The sequence below is a fragment of the Myotis myotis genome, unplaced genomic scaffold, assembly GCF_014108235.1.
Source record: "Myotis myotis isolate mMyoMyo1 unplaced genomic scaffold, mMyoMyo1.p scaffold_m19_p_21, whole genome shotgun sequence".
Taxonomy (NCBI): Eukaryota; Metazoa; Chordata; class Mammalia; order Chiroptera; family Vespertilionidae; genus Myotis; species Myotis myotis.
In genome coordinates this window covers 8,983,212-9,002,211 of record NW_023416326.1, presented here as the reverse complement: position 1 = coordinate 9,002,211, position 19,000 = coordinate 8,983,212, and the positions used below count along the sequence as shown (strand labels likewise).

General features: G+C 41.9%; 1 protein-coding gene across 7 annotated transcripts in view; it reads right to left on the bottom strand.

The window, feature by feature from the left end:
* Positions 1-19,000, bottom strand: part of ESRRG (estrogen related receptor gamma) — a 460,187-nt gene that overhangs the window by 342,928 nt on the left and 98,259 nt on the right. For 4 of the 7 annotated variants that reach the window (XM_036354663.1, XM_036354659.1, XM_036354661.1 and 1 more), the window contains one exon: positions 9,116-9,231. The exons of the other annotated variants lie outside the window; for them this stretch is intronic. The gene's annotated coding sequence lies outside the window, so the exon portion shown is untranslated. The remainder of the gene's footprint in view (positions 1-9,115; positions 9,232-19,000) is intronic. 7 annotated transcript variants of the gene reach the window in all.

The window sequence follows — 19,000 nt, the reverse complement described above, 5'->3', positions numbered from 1 at the left end:
TCTGGAACAGTGAAAAATTATATTTCCATACCAATCTATATCTATCTAGATATACACATACACATATACATATATACACACATACAGATTCTAGTAAGTGGAGAAATAATAAAATAGATAAATAAGCTAATTTGTACTGAGTGTTTACCATGTGCCAGGAACTGTTAGTCCTCACAAGGACTCCCATGAGGGACTATTCCCAGTTTACAGATTAGGAAATTGAGTTTTATGGTGTTTAAGCCACATGTTAAGTTTAAACAGCTATTCAGTCCCAGAGCGAGATTTAAACTGCATTATATTGTATCATTTTGCCTAATTACTATATATAGGTATGCATGTGTATTAATTTAAATTAGAAACAGAACATTAAATAAAGAAGTGTAAAATATAATGTAAACAATTCTAGTCCCTTGGAGGTTTCAAAATTGTATAAGATTTTATAAAATGATCATAATGTACACATTTTTATAGTTTTCAAATTGTATTTGTAATAGTTGATATAAAAAATTTATGTGTTTTAAGTGTAAATTATGAAGCATAATAATAAAATAAACTCTCGTGAACTTTCGTCCAGCTAGATAGGTGTGGGGACCTTTTTTCTGCCATGGCCATTTGGATATTTAAAACCTCACTCTCAGGCCATAAAAAATTATCAACTTAAAAATTAGCCTATTATATTCGGTCAAACATTTAATTAACTGATCCTTAATGCCTTGGCAGGACCAGACCAAATGATTTCACGGGCCTTATATGGCCCCCGGGCCAGACGTTCCCCACCCCTGAGCTAGAATAATGAGTATTGCCCAAAAGGTTAAATTTATCCCTGGTCCTTTCTTCAAGCACACTCAGCTCCCTAGAGGTAAATGCTATCTTGAATTGAGTTCATATCATTCTTTTGTTTTTCTTAGAAATTTGACCACAAGATTGTTTCCCTGGATAATATATATATAGTTTAGATTTATTTCTATGTGATCTTTTAAGATGGTATCATTTTGTATAAAGTTCTTTGGGTTTTTTTTTTCTCATTCAATGTTAATGCGTCTATGATTCAGAGCTGTGGTTCATTGATTTCACTGCTCTATTGTATTCCATTTTATGATGATTCCTAATTTATTGGTCCATCCTTCTGCTGACTTCTCCTATAAACATCAAGGCATGTTATAAAGCTACTGTAAGGCATTATGATATTTACACAATAGTTAAATTGATCAACAGAACCAAATAGAGAGCTTAGAAACAGGACCACACCAGATGGTAACTCGATATCTAACAAGAGTAAATTGCAGATCTGTGGGGAAAGGATGAACTCGTTGGAAAATGGTGCTAAGATAATAGATAATCTGGAAAAGAAACACTGCCTTATATTATAAACAACAGCAAATCCAAGATGGATTAAAAGCTGAAAAGCAAACCTCTAAAACTTAAAGAAGACAATATGACAGGATAACTTTATGACCCCAGTTAGGAAAAATTATTTCGGACAACAGAAAAAGTGCTGACCATAAGGGGAAAAAATGATAAATTCTAACAGTCAGAGAATGCTTTCATAAAAGGATACCATAAAGAAAATACATGGAGAATTATTAAGAATTTCTTTTATAAGTACAATTCCCTGTTCCCTAAAATAGTTATTACTTGAGCACCTCACTCTGACTTCATCTACTTCTTCCTAGTGCTCTGAAGGGTAGGTACTACATAAACACTGTTGATTAACAGACTTTCATTTTAAAACTGTTTTCTGTGGCAGCATATGTAAAATTCTACCTTGCTCTAAACAAAGTCGACCAACTATAGGTGGCATTGTTGTAGCATATATCATGTTCTCAATTACCCTGTATGACAGCAAAGACTGATACCAGTAAAACTTCATTTAAGTTTTTTAATTCAATTGAACCAGGAGGTCATTGGCACTTCAGTAATTGCTATTGAAAACCATTTGGCTGAAAGAGAAACACACACACACACACACACACACACACACACACACACACGCCCACAATAAACTGTGACATAATCTTCACTACAGATAATTCATTTTAAAAGAATTACCTAGTTTGGTTCTTGGTACAAGATCAGCATTGCAATGGTTTTACCTGGTAGGTGTGTTAATGATTCGAATATAGTCCAAACATGACATAATTTATGCGACCCAAATAAAAAAAAAATTGTTTTTCTCCCAATATTTCCCTGTTTGCAAACAGAAAGTCCAGTTCTTAAGGTTGGTTCTAGGTCTAAACTCTGGAATAAACACAAGGAAACGGAAGACTTAGAGCAAGGCAGTGGTTTGGAAGAATCTGGGACCAGCCCTCTTTCTACAGATGGTGACAGGGTGGCAAGTTGGTGACCACAGGTGAGTCCCCAGTACTATCCACGTCCCCACAGTACTGAATGCTGGTGACCTGCTTAATTCCCCCGACTAGGGACCTCCAGGGAAGTCTTTGACTTTTTTCTGATTTCCTCTCTGCTTTTATCCCAAGAAGAAATGGCTTACCGTAGCTAAGTGCCTAACATTCCCTAGTCTGGGAATTTTGAAGATGTGGAACCCCATGAGAGCATGGCAGGGAAGGGGGTGTGGGTGCACAATTCAGACTATAAATGTATTCTGTAAAGTCTGCCATCTGTCCTCTCTTCCATTAGATCATGGGTTCCCACCAGTGGGGACCTTCTGGCATTTTTTTTCTTTGCTAAACTATAAAATTCATTGTTAGGCTCACAAATCCTGTTGTCAAAAAAAGTCACCACAATACCAGAAGGCATGACTAGTCGTATAAGGAATCATTGAACTCTAATCATTGTAACTCTTTTTTAAAGATGCTGTATTTCAGGGCTATTCAACCCATATTCTACATGTAAAACTTAGAGCTCTGAAAAAAGCAGTGAAAATGAACACAGGGTGGAAATCAGAAACTGAGAAGCATGTCCATGAATACAACAAGACGGTAATAAGCTAAAGAAAGAACCAGGTAGACTATCATTCCTCCCACAGAGGGTGGCTCCTGCAATTGTGAAAACAGCTTGGAATTCAGATACACAAGCATCTTGGCTTGAGACCCATCTGTCCATAGGTGTCACGTACAAGCCATGTGATCCTGAACAAGTTCTGCCATCTCTCCGGCTGCTTCGTGAAAGGAAAGGAATGAATCCTCGGCTCCCTGCCTCGTGCAAAGATTTGATGAGATGACGCACTTAAAACACTTTGTAAACTGGAAGGCATTATAGGAACATGATTCATCTATTTAAAGAACAATTATCGAAACTGATTCTCCCTGAGGAAAGAACAAAGGAAATGGGCTTATTTAATTATAGCAGAAGGAATTTATATTAGGCAGCGGGAAAAGCATCCTGGCCGTGACACTGATTACAAAGGAGGGAACTGGGTTGCTTTCTGAGGAATAAACCATCATTGCTGGAGAGAATTAAAACAATGCTGCCTGGAGGTAGAGGGAGAGGGTGTGTGCCATTTCCTGGTGCTCCTCGGGATAGAAATCGGGCGCAAAGTTAATAAAAGTCTTTGGCCACTTTAGTCATCTAAAGACAGCCTTACACCCAGTTTTCTGGGATCCTAAGGAATCTAATAGCATCAAACTAGGTAATTCTAAAGCATTTGCTGGCTCCCTTTTGTAAAAGTTGAATGAAGACCTGTCTCTTCTGCTCCATTCTTCCCAGATGAATATCTTTAAGTGAGTCACCAACCTACAAGAGTAATCTGATGGCAGTGTGCCAAATATGAAGCCATGCAGAGCTGTCCTCAGGGAAATTCAAGGAAGTGGAAAGGGGGACAATCATACCACTCCCTGATCCTTCCCACAAGCGACATCGAGGGCCCACTCTGTAGAAAGTGCTGGAAGGATTCAGGAGAAGCTCAAGCAGACAAGGTCTCTGTTCTCAAGGAGTTTCAGTTCAGTGGGAGAGGCAGTCATTACTCAAAGCCACATTATTGAAAATAAATGCCCGGAAAGTGTATAATAAAGGGGATTATTATACAAACCAGAGAAGCTAAGTAAGAATGACCTGACTCTTAACAGTAAGTGTTAACTAGGCAAAGATAAGACTTGGAGGTTTTGTAGCTGAAAGGCCAGCAGGTGCAAGGGTCCTGTGTCCGAAGGGATGTATGGGCTGAGCCAAATGAGAGAGAGAGATGGATGGAGACACACCAGAAAGAGACCTGTAGACCATCTTTAGGATGCTAGTCTTCATCCTCAGAGCAATGTGAAGTCACTATTGCAATGAAGGTCAAGAGAAAAGCAAACCACAGAACTTACGAACGGCTTGTGGAAAGGCCTTAACTGTAGTTCTGCGATGAAATAAGGAAGGACTGAAAATCATTGGAGCCTCCTTACATCACAGGTGTGCTTGGCCAGCCACCTCCTTTCCTTCCAAGTGGACCAGGCCCCCGATCATCTCAGTTTCTGCACCCTGTGGACAACTGCCTAGCTACTCCTCTGCCCCCTATAGAAACTGAACAATGGGCCATGGGAGCTAGGTACATGCAGTCCGCAAAGAAATATGTATTTCCTAAGGTGGTAAAAGTGTATGGAGGGGCGAGCGTGGCAGTCAGCAATAAATGTGAGTCAGTACGGGACCACCTAAACCTGGGGGTAGACCAAGAAAGAGAAACTGCCATTCAGACTTACATAACCTCTTTTCTGCTCTAAGATAATGGCTATCTATAAAAAATGCCCAAACTATTAGTAGCTCAGTATTTTTTTTTTAAAAAAAAAAAAAGAGAGAAGAAAAAAAACTCTGGCAGGGAAATAATAACAAAATGTATGATCCACAGAGGTGGTGGAAAGATATAATGTTATTTTACATATTTGATATAGAGCCTAAATTAAGCCACAGAAAAGAGCCCATGAATCTTCACAGCCTCATTATCAAGCCTCCTTAAACCTCAAATACAGAAAAATACATTTCATAAACAAAGACCCAATAGGATTTTAATAGTACAATAAATTTCACAGACATTTGCACTAATCACATTTCACTACATTTTTTTTTTTGAAGAAAGAAATTCCATTTGATGGAGAGTCAGATTTTGAAAGAGGGAACAGAATATATTTTAGGGAGCCAGTTTTCAACTAACCATGGAAATACAAGTCAAATATATTATAGTCACATCAAGTATTAGGAACCTGAAAATATGCACATATGCCTCTCCCCCCACTCCTCAGATTCCTTGTGTCACGGCTCAGTCCCCTAAGAACTCATCTTTCCTCCAACCACTGCACATGGCAGGAAAGTCAGCCCTCAGTTAGAGCTGTCAGTCCCTGAGGTGTTCAGTGTCTTGCATGCCTTTCCACAGCTCCGTCTTTTCTTCAATATGTGGGTGGTTTTCTAGTGCAAGTTTCCATCTAATCATTACCTGGTTTTGTGGAAGATGCTCTAGCTTAAACGCCATCGCCACAATAATCTCATATACAAAGAGATATGTTTACCCAGGACTCCCCTTAGACCAGAGCAAGAGGGGGTCCTATCTGGGCCCTGCACTTTAGCTGGCTCTGCTTTGACCTTCTCCATGGATCAAGAGGATGTACGCACCTAGATGTACCTCCATTCTCAACCCTGTTAAGTCCTGGGACCCTGGAATTCCCTACCTTAATGGTCCCAAGCTTACTCTGGGGAGGGGGGATTTTTAGATGAGATTAACCTTTATATTTATTTCTTTAAATATGCTTGTATTGATTTGATTCTTATACACATGTTGAATCATTCAATCACGTATGCATTCGTTTAGCAAATATACAGGGATTTCTCTGATGTGCCAGTTGTTATTCTAAGCTCTGGGGACACGGCAGAGACATAACATTCTCTCCCTCATAGAACTTAGAGCCCAAAGGGGGAAGTGAGAAATAAAAAAATGCAAACATGATATTCTGAGAGCGGTAACACAATTCTGTAGGCACTCCTTAAACAATGAATGAATGAATGTGGAAATCCTTTATGGTGACCAAGAAACTTTATTTTGGGCTGGCCTTGCTTGACACCAAATTGAAAAAAAAAATTAAACAGAGGATCTCTTTTATGTTTCTATCAACTGGAGCTCCTGAACGAATCCAATGATGAGTCCACTTAATGATTGCTATTTACCTAAGCACATTCTGAACTATTATCCCTTCTATAGAAAACAAGAACGTTAAATCTGACATGGAGAATGGATTCCTTTGAACCTGAGAGGAGGAGGGGCACAGGCACATGAAAGAATTGCCATCTTCTTTATTTCAATTTGAAATGCATCCCTTTCCTACACCCGGATTCTAATTCAAGGGGCTGCAGTCCCATGGCCCTTCCCTCAAGCCAGGTTCCATTGAGCCACTGATGGTGGCTTTTTAATTTCATCCTTCAGGTGTTGCATCAAGCAGAAAAAAGCTGGGAACCAACGGTCGAAACATGATTGAAGCCCAGCCCCCCCAAAGTTTTACTGTCAACTGCAAAACCCACAAATAAAAATGAAGATGGGAAAATGCATCACTGAAAATCTAATGTGCAGTTGGCTAAATGATAAACCAATTTGAATTAGCGAATACTAATTGAAAAACTGCATGACAAAGTATTTTCCCATTAAAACAGAAATTTGCTAAAGGCGTTTTCAATTATTTATCGTGCTTCGGTGAAAAGCTCCACACATCCTAACTTTGCCTACTGATCGGATTTTGAGCACACCAGCACCTAGTCCAAATGACTTTAACAATTCTATGCCAATGACCTTGACGATGCTCTTCGATTTTTATGAGGTTCTTTTTACTCTCTCTACTGTCCTCACACCTAACTGAACAGATGCTTTTCACTTGATAGCCTAATTACGATCTCTGAGTTTTAATATTTTTAACCTTATCAGGGCTTATCCGCATCCCAGAATCAGTTCAGTAGACTTTACGAGACAAGCGGACTATGTAGACATTTTGGCCATCTGAAAGGACATTCTGGATGAAGGACTGTCTCCCTTTGAAGTTCACAAATATTTGAATGTCCTTTCAAATGCTGAGATAACGTCCTCTCCTCAAAATCAGGGCAGAGGTGGCTGCTAGGAGCCAGAATTGTGGATTCCAAGCCCACAGGGAAGGGAATATATTTGGAACATAATACCCTGTTGGTGCCCAATAAATGTTTATTAATGAGCCCCATGTTTTGACCCAGGCGTGGAGAATAAATCCAAGGAAGGAAGATTATGCAAACAGACAGGAAGGTCACCCAGCCCTACATGGGGTGTGGCCCAGGGTGGGGGCAGGACCAAGGCACGCAGGTGACAGGACAAATTCTCCTGGGTGTCCAGAGGCGACCTTCTCGAGCCCCACTCCAATAGTTGCCTAGTCCATTATAAAATAGCATAGAAGGACGTTTTAATCAGTGGCTGTTAAAATGGTTGTTTGAGAACAAAATGAAACTGCACACATGCTCTCCTCTTAAGAGCTGAAAAGATTCTTGGGCCAGACTCCTCATGGAGACTCAAGAGTGAGAGAATCACATCTTAATGACCTCTGAGATTCATTAGTAATTGGTATGTCCGCCTTGTGTAACTGGACGGTAGAGAGCTCTCCTGCAGCCAGACTTAGAAACGTCTGTTTAGCAAACAGATTTCGCATGAATGAGATGTGTTAGAAAGAATGACAAGTCCTGGGAAGTCACGTGATCCCAAGTGATGACACTGGGCAAGGGGCCCTGGAAAGGCAACACTTACAAAACAGTATCACCGTCCCTGATATGAAACCGAAAAGGCACGAAGGGAAGACTGTCTGTGTGACTTGGCACCAGTCGTTAGCTATTTAAAATGATTGTTTTTAATCTAGTAAGTAAAACCGAAATTTGCTATGGTTTCTTTTAATAAAATATTTATGATGCTAGGAAAATAGCTAAATAGCTCTGATCTGAAAGTAAACAATGGAACGGAACTACATTGATATCTTCCCCGTAGGACATACAGCTCAAAACACACGCACATAAAAGACAGTCAGGTCTAACATGAAGCTGTATTGCGTAGACATTCTTTTCTTCAATTGAAATCGTATCTAAGGTGGCGATTACCTCTTGCCTCAGCTGCCCTCACCCTTTCTAGCCTGAAGGCCCAGAACTTGTGAATTATTAAACAATCATATTTGTAGCAGCAAATTGATTTTTGAGAGAATCCATATTGATTGAAATATTCAAGACTAATGATTTTGAGGTTAAGGTGTTTAAATGGTATTGCCTCTGATGGACTAAATGTGTAGGGCTTCCCCCCCCCCCCATTTATATTATTTTCCATTAATTGCTAGTTGAACTTGCTCTTCACTTTGAATCCATCCATTATACTAAAACCTGGTGCGGCCAGTTGGCTTTCTAAAACAATGCCAGGTGTTGCCAGTGTCCATGAAAAGAAGACCATATAGGTGAGCCAGCTGGTTGGCATCCTAACTATGCGGGTTGAAGTCATATTTGTAATTGTTGGTTAGGCTAATTAGGTGTGCTCTACTTCACTAACTCAGAAGGCATCTCTACGCCACACACAACTGCCAATGAGTCACACAAGAGTCACCGGATAAGCGCACGGTGGTGAAAGCTGGGTAAATTAATTGCTAGTTACCAGGAAAAAGGAACACCAAGTTCATGGTCAAATGCACGTCACTGTAGGTCAGCACCTCTACCGTCATACCTGGTCACATGGTCACATACTATAATAACTCCCAACAAGAGTATTTGAGATATCTGGCCTTGACTCAGTCTCTCAAAGGATTTTGTAGATGATTCAAAAGCTGAAACCCCATACATTATGGTCCTAAAACTTAATAAATAAGATTATCTTTATGATGCCAATTCTGCAGGAAATCTGAGTGTTGGTCTGCCACTGATTGACTACATAAACTTGGTCAGCATATTTACTATCATCAGACCTCAGAAGTTCATCTAAAATAAGGTAAATAGAAGCTTCTCCATTTTTGAAGTACAGTGCACCTATACATTTTTATTGTTATAGTTGATATTTGAGTGAGAAGCTAAGCTTTTTAAGGTTGTAGAATGAGAGTTTGTGGCTCAGATATTTTCTTCCTCTCTTACCCCACATCAAAATCACCAACAAATCCGGTTGGCACTACCTTCACAGTATATCCAGAGACCCTCCACGTCTCCCCACCCCCAGGCGTACCTCTGGGGTCCAAGCCGCCGTCACCTCTTCCTGGGTTAGAGCCGTTGCCTCCTAGTGGGTGTCTTGGCTTCCGCCCTTGCCTCTCAGTCTACTCTCTAAACAGCGGCTGGAACATCCTGTACAAATGTAAGTTACATCATGTCACTCCTCTCCCCAAAACCCTGCAGGTAGCTTCATCTCCTTCACTGTACAGGTCGTGGCCATGACAGTGACGTCAATGACCCTACACATGTGGCCTGTCCCCCCTTTTCCCTGACATGGCCTCTCACTGTTTTCTCCTTTGTAGATACTTCACTTGCGTCCGTTGCTGGCCTTGCTTTCCTCCATACACCAGGCAACTCCCTCCCTTTGTATCTGCTGGCCCCGTGACCAGGAGCCCACCTTTCCAGCCGTCCACATGATCACACCCTCAACTTCTTCTGGTCTTTTTGCAAATGTCATCTCACGGAGTCTTCCCTGACCTCCCTACTCAAAATGACCAACCCTCCTTCCCTCACTCTGTTTTCTTCCATCATGTGACATACTATCTATTGTTATTTTTTATTTGTGTACTTTCTTACTAGAATGTAGGCTCTATGCAGGCAGAGTCTTCAGACAGTGTGCTCAGACAGCGCTGGATCAATAAATATATATTAAAGAATAGAAGAAAGAAGGAAGGGACGAAGGAAGGGAGGGATTCCAAATCTAGTCCTGCATTCTAGCAAAATATTTGATTCTCACGAACCAGTAAGCATATGCCTAGTTTTTAAAAATATATAGTTTTTTATTGATTTCAGAGAGGAAGGGATATAAAGAAAGAGATAGAAACATCAATGATGAGAGAGAACCACTGATTGGCTGCCTCCTGCACGCCCCCCACTGGGGATGGAGCCCACAACCCAGGCATGTGCCCTGACCAGGAATCAAACTGTGACCTCCTGGTTCATAGGTCAATGCTCAACCACTAAGCCATACCATTCTGGCAGTATATGCCTAGTTTTTAATGTACTATATGATCAGGGCATATTCCAAAACTATGTTGCCATAATTGTCCCCACCCCACTGGTTATAAACACTACAAATCAGTCACAAATTCTGGTTTAACTCTTGGGCTTACAATTAAAGTAGAAAGGGATTATTATCATAATTATTATTATTACCAATAAACTTCTGTTTATTTAAAGAAAAAAAAAGGCGATTACTTCCAACTACATTCGTCTTTCCAAAAACTGCTAATAGACTTGAACCTTTGAAATTCCTGATTTGACATGAGCTTGACCCTCGCAGACAATTCATTTGCCAAGGGGGGAAAAAATTACAATAAAAATGTCTCAACATTTCTTAAACTGAGACCCACAATATTTGTTCCTCAACCACATATACATCCGTCTCCACTGTTCTCAGGATAAAGAAGAAAAAGGCTAGTTTCTAATTTTTTAAACAGAGAAATGGGCAGCAGCACTTTAAACCTTCTCAGTTGGAAAGTGATATTTTTGGTCAATGATCTATTTTTATTTCTGCTCGGCTGTTTCTCGAGGAGTCCAATGACAAGGACCTGTCCTTCAAAGTTGTAGGCTGTGGGCACGGAATTAGCATTTTCAATTACTTCCCCTGGATGAAGCACACAGGTCTCTTCCCCTCCCCACCCCCCAACCACTCTCTCTCTCTTTCTCTCCCCTTGGAGGACAGGGAGGGCAGTTTCGGGGTTACCCTTCATTTTTTATTCAGAATGTTCTCAGCAGGCTCCAAACATACTTGAAAAAGCAATTTATAATTTTTTCCCCAAAAATAAGAACAGCATCTAGGACTTGAACATTGTCGGATGTATGCTTCCATTGCCAAGCCTATCTGTTTTAGTTGACAAATTTGCTTTGTGTCATTTTTAATCCGCAGACGTATATTTTTGTAACTCCTATTGACTCTGTGGCAAAGCTAGTTAATGTGATTTTCCTGGATAAGATACTCAGGACAGTTACCCTTGCAGACATTTTTAATAAAAACAAACATCAATTGGGGACTCAGAAATGAGATCAGATTGCTTTATCAACCAAGGAACAACCATCCCTCTATTTCTCATTCTTCTTTCAATACCCTACCTGTTACCACCTTTTTAATACAACAAACTGATCAGATCAAGGACAGATTTGGAAAGGAAAGACAAAAACCAGCAGCTGCTGTTTAATTTTTGGAAAAGCCATTATCCAAAAGAAAGCAAACCAGAAAGTACAGTAAGCCAGGTGCAAGGGTGGAGCTCAGGTGATGGGAGTCATAAACTGTTCTATTGTGAGGTAGCTGTCCTGCCAATTGGGTGGATGATCTTGAAGGGTCTTTCCTTTATTCTGGCTCTGGTATTTATTTGGTCGGAGAAATAAATGATTCTGACACACTTTGGAAATACATGGGACTCATTAAAAAGGCACTCACAGAATTCTGACAACATTCACTCCAATTCTTAGTTTTTACAGGACCTCTGCTCTACTTTTAAGCCTTGTGAAGACATGCTAGAGACACCGTGTCCTGAGATCCAAGCTCTTTGATTGCAAAGAGCCATCCTTAATCCAAAGAGTAACATACAAAACAAAACAAAACAAAACAGGGAACTGGTGGAATACTCAGGACATAGCTTATACCTTTGGGAGAGGATGGCATTTGTTCGGCACTTACTATCTGCTGGTTCCCTGGAGGATTCTTTACATGTTCCATTTCAAGGAGCAGACACCTGGGGCAAAACCACCTTAACCTCCTTCCCCAAAAGCTCGGGATCAAATTGTCTTCCCCTGTGACAAAAATTGCAAAAAGGACTGCTTTCCAGGATAGACCCAAACACCTTCTGGAAGTTCATTGCTCTGCAAGTCTCCCAGGACTGAATTCATACTTCAAAGTATGTTTCACAACTTATCTACCACCAAGTAATAAAAACATCCAGGCCAAGTTCCTAGGAAAGATGTATCTGATAAAAGTACCAAGGCTAATAGGGAAAGTATGAAGAAACTGTGTATAATATGCAAAACATAAATCACTCTAAACTAATACTCACTTTAAGTATGACCCAGTATGTCAGAGAAGAAAATGCTCCTAAAGTGTGTGTGTGTGTGTGTGTGTGTGTGTGTGTGTGTGTGTGTGTCTACAACACATATATTACTCCCTTCCCCCATACACTTCAACACTCCACCTTAAAGTGAAAAGAAGCTGGAAAGAATTAAACTAAGATGCTACTCCATGAAGCTGCAAGTGCATAACTATTGGGTGAATCTCTAAACCATGACAATGCCATTGGCTGTTTCATTAAGTTTACCTTTAGCAGGTGTAACCTTCATAACCAGGCATCTCCGTTGGTCTGACATTTACAAGGCAATATCTTTTAAAAGCAATAGCCTTCAATGTTGAGCCACCTCTTAATTATGGGTCCATTGAACAAAGGTAGCATTCATCTCTTCATTTCACAAAGACAGGCAACTAGCGCACTGGTAGCAGTTTTTATTGGTAGGAAACCAAGTGCCACTTAGATTCACTTTTATTACTCTTCAATAATGAGGTTTGTGTTTCGTTTTGTGCTTAAACGATGGATTATACTCAAATCAATCTGTCTTTCCCCTCATTATTATTACTCTGATGACTTTCCTAAGAGAGGAAAAGGAGTATGTCTAGGTACATTTCATTCTACCCTGCCTTAAATCAAGTGCTCTCGAGGGAAAATAAGCCAATCTGGAGCTCTCCCCACCCCACCCCCTATTAGTTGGGTCACTGTGGACCCCAGAGAATGAAGCATCTATAGCAACATAGAATAATTTCCTCTTATACGATGTTCAGAACTTTTTACATTTATATTCACAAAAGGATTAAAGGCAATGGGATGGCATCTCTTTTTCTTTTATGTCTGCTTATTGCATTGTTTGGAGAAATTCTGGAAGTAGTATTGGAGGAATAAATTATATATTTGCTCCATTATTGGCTTAACTTTTTTTAGGAGGAACTTCCTTTGCCCCCCTCTAGACTCACAAAGGAACCTCAAATCTATTCTCAGTTCCTCCCACTTCCCTCTGCCTTGTCTGTCAAGCCCTTAGGAGTCAAGTTCTAAAGCAACCTAACAGAATTAGGAGGAACAGTGCTTACCAACTAGACACTACGCAAACTAATATTCCAGGCAGGACTTCTACCTTTATTTTTATCTTCATTTTTGTTTTTCTTTTTAACATTATTAAGAAATAGTTGGACAAGTTTCTGCAATAAATTTTTAGCTATACTTGCAGTGTTGATTTACTTTTTATTTGAGTACTTTTTTCAAACCTTGGACATAGAATGTGAGAGCTGAGAAGGTCCTTGAAGATTGAGAATAAGTACAAGGTCAAGGTCCCACAGCTGGCTGGGGTCTGAGCCTCCAAGAACCTGAGTGTCCTGACTCTCTACCAGGCTTTCTAGTCCCAAAGCCCATCTTTCATCAAGAAACCCATCCATGGGTAGCTAAACCCCATTCTGTCTCAACTATCTGTGAACTTGCACAGTACGCATACTTGCCTTCTGTATTGCACCACTGTGCATGGAATGATCACCTTGCTTAGTGAAATTCACTAGCTATGACCTCAATGTCTGCTGATGGCTCTTGTTCAAACACATCTCTGTGGCCCAAGACCGAGTCATGTGTATCCAACAGACGTGTATCCAGACATCTCCAGAAACATGTCCCAAAGGAATCTCAAACTTGACAAAACTGACAAAATTAAACTTACAATTTTTAACCCAAGTCTGTTCTGTGTTTTTTTTTCTATTATTATTCCTCATCAAATTAATGGCACCATCGCTTACTAATTTTTTTCCAAACCAGAAGTCTATCCTCAGTTCCACCTACTTCTTCTTTCCTCCTATCTAATGAATGACTGTCCTTGTCCATTCTATATATTGAGTGTTTCTTAAATTAGTCCCACCTCTCCAACTCTACAGGCACTGTTCTAGTTCACTCCCACACAATTTCATCTGGTACCACTGCAACAGACTCTAGTCTTGATCACTCTCCAAAGTCCTTCAATCCATCCTCCACGGTGTTGCTTACCTAATCTCCACTGGGCCACTCTTCCACAGTCTCACTTTACTTCCCTTACCCAGTAACCTCATCTCTCCAGATAAACCCTCATGCCACTGCCTGGTACATAAAGTCCAGGATGACTCTGCCCATTAACCAAACATTTTGGCTCCCTCTCTTGCTTCCATGCAATTGTCTTCCATTTTATGCTCCAGCAATATAGAGCCGGTGTAGTTCCCAACACATTGCAGGTGGTTTCCTATTTTTACACATGCTCTTCTCTCTGCAATGGCTTTGTACCACTTTATCCATAGGAAAACTACTATCCTATATAATAAGAGCCTAATATGCAAATCGACCGAATGATGGAATGACTGGCCGAACAACCGGTCGCTATTATGCGCAGACGCTCAATGCAGGAGCTGCCCTCAGCCTGCAGGCCCCAGGCTGGCCAAGGCAGATGCCATCGGGAGTCCCCTGATTGCCCCACCTGTCACCCTGCAAAGGGAGGTGACTGGCAGTGGTGGTGAGGGGTGGGGCTAGCGAGCAGGCAGTGCCAGGCTAGCCAATGTGGTTGCCTCCTGATCGCCCTGCCAGTTGTCCCACAGATCAGCCCTGATCACAGGCCAGACCTAGGGACCCTACCTGTGCATGAATTTCGTGCACTGGGCCTCTAGTTTATCCATAAAGTCTCAGCTCACATGTGTTATCCATTTGCATCCTTACCTGATTGGGTGCTGCTGAAATACTCAGATACTACATCAGTCACTGGTTATGTGGAGCTATGAAAGCAATGCCCAGAGATAAGGGTGCCTTTTCCTCCACGCATCTTTCCATCACAGCAAGAATGGCATGCCGTTGGAGTTATGCACATGTCTGTCTTTCCACTCTGCTATAAGCACAGTACTCAATAAAATCAGTGCCGAACGAAAGAAAAAGTATATTTTGTCTCTTCAACTAATCTGTCCCCTGGTTTCATTAGATTTCTCAAAGGACATCATCCTATACAAGGCACCGTGGTCAACAGTACAGACTTTGGAGTCAGATCCTCTCTTCTTCATGAGCTGTGTGACCTTGGTCGGGCCACTGAAATTCTACAAAACGGAGACAATGGTATTCTATTCCCAGGTCCCTCGCAAGGCATCGATGAGGTAATCCATGTAAATAAGTCAAAACACCACCTGGCACAAAACAACCCGTCAGTACCTGTGAGCTTCTATTAATTTACATCTTATACTGCACATGCACACAGGCAAGGGACAACAAACTGTTGAAATAAGTAAAAAGGAATCTTGTGGTTCAGGTAGCCAAGTCATCGGGTATTTCGACCTCCCAGATGATTTCCAGCTGTGATGACTCTAAAGGGTTAAGCACACATGCACACACAGGAGCATTTTCCCAACCCCCAGGCTTGTCATCTGAGGGTGAGGGTTGGGGGAGGGAGTGCTCTGGTTATGGATGTTAAATCAACAATTCCCTCTTACAACAGACCCTGGCTCCGCTCTCCCCATGTCGCGGCCTGTGACGGCTGAGCGTCTCCCAAGCATGACCAAGCGATTAGCAGGGCTGTGTCCGCGCCTCTCCTCAGTAATGGGTGCTCTTTCCATTTGCCGGGTATGGGAGCCTGAGCGCTTCGCTGCCTCGCTTGCTGGCTGCCTCGCTGGCTGCCTCGTGCATTCCCAGCTTGATGAATTCATTACTCCCCATATTTTCCTCCTCCCCCCTTCAGAGAAAACCCTTCCCTAAAATTTTAATTTTTTTAAAAAGGTGCTTTTTAAACATGAAACTTTGCCATCAAGTCTGCGACAGCTGAGCTGCATCCCACACCACTTTCAGAAGAAAGAATGAATGAAGGGAAGATTCTTTAATACAAACACCCTGGTCCTGCCTTGCACTGGGTGGAGAACACGCAGAATTACGCTGGGCATGGGCTAGGAAGAAACTCTTCTTTGCGATCTAAACAGGAATAAGGCAGAAGTTATGTGTCCTCGATAGGCAATGGTGTCCCAGCCTAACAACACACCTGCCGGCTTCTCCCCACTGTTTGCTTTTCCCCCATAAATGGCTCCTGGAGTGAACCCTGCCTGCTCCTGCCACAGTGAGAGTGTCTGCTCGTCCGGGCACTATTCATGGACGGGATGCAACTGAAGGGTGCCTGGGCCAATTCTGCACAGCTGTGGTTTTAGAAAGCACTTTCAGGAGCAAAGGGGAAGGAAGGAAGGTACCCAAATGGAATGGACAGCTAGACAGTAGAACCCCTTACTTATACCTGACCTATGGCATCCAAACCTACTCTTCTCAGCCACATGACTGCTTTCCAGTAGCAAGAAAACTGCAGGGGAGAGCACCACTCCACAATAAGTAACAGACAAAGAGGCTCTCTCTGACCTTTCTGAACCAAGACCCAGAGTTACCGAACAACAAGGACTGTGCCCACAGAAAGGGCGGCATTGCAGGCCCCGGGCTGTTCAGCCACCTGCAGGTGCCTGAAACAGTCATCTCCGATTTTATCTTCACACACACACACACACACACACACACACACACACGACAAGCAGAACCATCAGGGAACTGTCTCTAAGGGCAACAGGGGTCATGGTTCAGAGCTCTGGCCCAGGAGCCAGACCCCGAGTTTGAAACCCGTCTAGCTCAGTGACCTTAAATGAGTTACTGAACTCTCTAAGCCTCAGCTTCCTCACCTGTAAAATGGGGGTGCTCCCGCACAGTAAGAATAACATGGTGATTAAATGAAATAAGATGAGACTCGAGCTCAGCACGTAGTTGGTTCTTATTAAAATAGCATCGAACACAGTGGCACTGGCTATGTTTTTCTTTTGGTCACTTCCAGAGATAGCTTCAAATATTTGTTTTACAAAAGCAAGTATCATACATCTTTCTGGGCGAAAAATTTGTTGTTACCTAGAATTTTTATCTTACCCAAATATGAATTTTAAAAAATCCCTCTCTTGGGGATATATATGTGTCTGTGTATATATGTATACATGTGTGTATATACATATTCATACATATATACACACATATATACATATTGTAAGAACCTATCCCGAAACATTAGCAATATACAACAGCAGTGCTTTTTGCAATGAACACTAGGTTACAAAAATGCTTCCTTCTACCAAACGATATCAAAGTGATGCTGCCTGCTATTGGGTTTCTTCTATAGCACAGAGCCTTATCCCTCAGATGGTGAAAACATCCCGAATGGACAGCTCCCCATTAGGCAAAAGCACCCCGTATCCCGCCACCCTTCTCAGAGGCACAACCTTGCTGTGGTCACACAGCATCTGAAGATCTAAATATAGGGCCCTGGTGCTGGGGGAGGGGCTGAGAGATAAGGAGAGCAGAGGTGGAGGCTCATCTGCTATAAATAACCCAGGAGCCTGACTCCATTTAGAGCTTCCCAGGTGTAGGGCTCCAGCAAATCTGCTTTGTTTCCTGAAACAAAAGAAACAAGGGCCGTGTTCAGGTTTCTCTGAGCCTCTGGCACGGAGATGCTCTTCGGTGTATTTTCTTCCTTTTGAAGAACTGAGAGCTCTAAATAAATCCTCACGGTCCCTCGAAGCCCTTCTAATCCCTGAGCCGCATCCGCATCACAGGTAGGGAATGGTCTGTTCACAGGGGCTGGCACCAGCTTCATGCAGAATTGCTCCCTAAACGTAAAAGTTTTACGGGGCAGAGTCTTTACAAGCCGGGCACAGATCTCAGTTGCGAGTGTTTGTTCCTCTAACATCTTTAAGATGGGTGCTTTGTACAATGTTTGGCAGCAACACACATCTGTTTTGGGGAAGACACCTGATCATTTTAACCATCCCTATAATGGGAAAGTGCTGACTAGAGCAAACATTTCCAAAGATTCTCTGTGCAGCGAGGATGGCCCAGGTGTCTACAGAACGCTCGTCTGCTCAGCAAAATCACAATCACCCACCGCTGACTTCCCTCAGCCTTTTCCTGACTCACTGCTACAGAGAAGAACCCCTTATTGAGCCACCAGGGGATTACTTGCACAATCACAGGCTGTTTTTTGGTGACAAAAAACATTATAGAGCCGGGAGGAGCTTGGGTCCAAAACCCGTGAATGAATTCCATTAATACATATATGTAGCTTTTTTATCTGTGACATCGATGACATTTTTTGCTTTCCTATTTCTGAATATTATTTACTAAAGAATAAACTCAAGAATAATTTTGTACAAATCACCAGTGTATGTAACTATTGTTTCTTTAAAAAAAAAACATTTTTATTGATTTCAGAGCAGAAGGGAGAGGGAGAGGGAGAGAGAGATGGAAACATCAATGATGAAAGAATCACTGATTGGCTGCCTCCTGCACACCCTCTACTGGGGATCGAACCATGCCCTGACTAAGACTCCAACCATGACCTCCTGCTTCGTAGGTTGACGCTCAGCCACTGAGCCATGCTCATTTCTTATTGTGCCAATGCTTCCTCACAGGCAGAAGCCTGGCTCCTAGCTCAGAATCATGGTGGAACTTGCCAGCATGGAACCTCAGGGTTCAGACCCCATGGCTACTTCCACAAAACCGAACCTGTAGAAATCCACATCTTTGATAACGTGTATACACGAGTATGTGTTTAAATACAACATCAAATTTCCTTCATTCAATGTCCTATTTGGATGTGGACTCATTATTCACGTTTGCCCAACAACAGCGATGGTTCCCACTTGCCTTCACATTAAGAGAAAAGGTGTGTGCCTGAAGCTTTCTGCTTCCAGGCAGTACACCTTGATTTCCTTGGGCTTCTACCTATGCCTCACCAGTAGGTATTTACAAAACATTTCCCACTGGATGGGATTGGTGAGAAAAAAGTACTTCTCTATCAGTGATAGCTGGGAAGTCTGAACAGTTTC